Genomic DNA, 3191 nt, shown 5'->3' on the forward strand with positions numbered 1-3191 from the left:
TTGCATTTAGTACTTATTGCATTAATAATTTACATTTTATAATTTGCATCTATATTCTTTATATATATAAAAGTATGATAGTCTTGAAAAAAGAAATTTCCCTCCAAAACTTGCATTAATGATTTACAATTAATACTTATTGCATTAATAATTTAAATCTTTCAATTGCTTTGAAATAATTAGTAATAAAATTTGCCCTCAAAACTTGCATTAATGATTTGCGTTTAATACTTATTGCATTAATAATTTACATTTTGTAATTTGCATTAATAATTTAAATCTTTCAATTATTTTGAAATAATATGTACTAATTATTGTAAAATTAATAATAAATTTTAAAATATACGAGTTTTTCAATGCTAATTGTTTTGTATTAAATTTGCATGAGTTTTATGAGAAATATTAATAGACAATTTAAACTATTAATTAAGTCATAGAAAATTATCTATTTATTTAAAATATCATTTTTATATCTTTATTCTATGTATATTTATATAATATTAAATTATGATAGTCAAATAAAGTATTTTGTCAAGTGTCAATCAATGGTAAATTTTTTTCCTCAAAAATTTGCATTTAATCAAAAGTAGTGATTAATTAATTATTAATCACTTTAATAATTATATTATAGTCTTAAAAATGTGATGTCTTAACAAATTCATAAAAAATTATTTAATGTGGTCAAATACTAGGGTTTTTCAATACTAATTAATATTTAAGGTATCACATTTTTAAGATTATGGAAGAAATTAAAATTTATTTTTTTTAAATTTTGTTATTATTGAAAAAAACTTATTCTTACTCATATTTAAGAGTTTTAATTTATATTTATAATTATAATATAATAAATAGAAAATAACGAACGTCTTTAAGTGAAAATATTATAGATTTTATAATATTTATTTATAAATAAATATAATATAATAAAAAAAATTATAAGTATATTGAATTAAAAGTGTTCTCCATTAGCATATTGAATAGTGAATAATTAATTAAACTTAAATTTTTCAACATGATTAAAGATTAAAAAAATTATAATTATCAATTTTTTTAAAATTATTTAAAATAATAAATTTATTTTTTTATTTTTAAATTAAACTCTCCCATATATCACACGAGTTCACCACTAGTTAACTAAAAATTTAATTTAAAAAAATAAAAATAAAAAGAAATTTAACAAAATTTTATTAATTTTAAAAAATATATAATTTTTTTATTTTTATAAATTAATTTAGTTAATTTAATTCAATTAATTTATTTTTAATTTATTCCTTTACTCTTTTAAAAAATAATAAATTAATTAATGTTTTTTTTTCTATATTAAAAAATATAAAATATAATTCTGGAAAGTAGTGGTATATAATTTATATATGCGGTTATATAATAAGGGAACTTGGTAGATCAGACGGTTAAAAGCACGCACGTGCACAGGAGAGGTTGTGGGTTCGAAACTGGGGAATTTCTAGCCTCGCCACGTGGCGTGCAGACATGGGGTCACGTGGCTGGGCGGGCACAAGCCAGCGGGTGGGAGAAATTAAAATTTTTAATTTTGTTTTAATTTTAGCGGTGGTTTCCACAACCACCACTAAAATTAAAAATTTTTTTTTTTTTTTAATTTTTGCGGCGGTTGAAAAACCGCCGCTATATATTTTAAAAACCACCGCTAAATCACTAATTTTGCAGCGGTTTTAAAACCGCCGCAAAAAATATGATTTGCGGCAATTATTCCAGCAGTTGGTCAAAACCGCCACTAAATGCTCCGCGACGGCTAATTTAGCGGCGATTTTAAAAACCACCGCTAAATGCCAGTTTTTTTGTAGTGGCAAATGGATAAGTCGAAACAAGCAACAAGACCATACTACATGGGCTGAAGACCCGGTTGGAGAAGGCGAAAGGTAGATGGGCCGACGAACTCCCCAGCATCTTATGGGCATATTGCACTACCAGTCAGGTACTTACTGAGGAAACACCATTCAGCTTAGTGTATGGGACGAATGCTCTTATCCCTGTGGAAGTGGATCTTAGCTCACCTCAGGTTATGACCTTTGTGGAAGAGAGTAATTCAGATCGTCTAAGGGAGAATATGGACCTTCTGGAATAATTAAGAGAAAAGGCAACAATACAATTGGCAGCTTATCAGAAAAGGATCACTAGTTATTACAATGAAAGGGTTTGACCTCGTAAACTCGAAGAAGGGGATCTAGTACTTAGAAAGACAATCGTCACCAAGCCCCTCAGGGAAGAAGGAAAACTCAGGCCGAATTGGGAAGGGCCTTATAGAATATTAAAAATGTTAGGGCCCAACACTTGCATACTGCAGACATTAGGAGAGATGATGAGTAAAACTTGGAATACTATGCACCTCAAAAGATACTTTCCCGCTCTGCCAGTTGGGGCTGGCTATAAAGGATCCAAGGCACAAGACATGGAGGTGTGTTCGTTGCAAGAGGCATTGCCCAACTCCACTGTGAGCCAGAATTCTTTTTAATTTTTTCATGTAATAATCCTCCCATGAATAAAAGAATACACCCCCTATATTCCCATAAAGTAGGCAAAGTTATAAGCTGAACCGTGTAAAATCCCTTGTGTCTTAAGCATTAGTATGTACAATAAAGTGTAATGCAGGTATAGTAGCTCAGAGATGGTCCCCGAAGAGGTTAAGGTCACTCAGTGGTAATCAAGTGCATATGACCACTGGCCAAGATGGGATTGTCTAGTGATCCGATGTTTATGCCCGCAGACTCACCCAGATCCCTCGATTGAGTCTGGCGCTATGCCCCTGTGCTAGACCTGACTCCTTGGTTGATTCAGTGCCTAGGTCTCTTGGATGCCCAAAAAGAATCCCGTACCGGACCGTTGGTTGAACATAGATTCAATTGGAGTAGACTGACTCTCGAAAAGGATAGGAAATGATGAAGCCGTTATATGGTAAGTCTAAAGACGCCTTCACCGCGTGAGGCTTAAGTCACCCAGTTGCGATCTGGAACCTATGACCTAAGACCAGGTCAGGATCATCGGATGCTCCGACGCCTATACCCACAGACTCACCTAGATCCCTTAATTGAGTCTGGTGCTATGCCCCTAAGCTAGACCTGACTCCTTCGTTGATATGGCGCCTAGGTCTCCTAGTAAACTCGAACGCCTAGAAGGAATCCCAAATCGGATTGTTAGTCAAACCCAGATCCCCTGAG

The sequence above is a fragment of the Diospyros lotus genome, chromosome 11 (assembly GCF_014633365.1).
Source record: "Diospyros lotus cultivar Yz01 chromosome 11, ASM1463336v1, whole genome shotgun sequence".
NCBI classification, from domain to species: Eukaryota; Viridiplantae; Streptophyta; class Magnoliopsida; order Ericales; family Ebenaceae; genus Diospyros; species Diospyros lotus.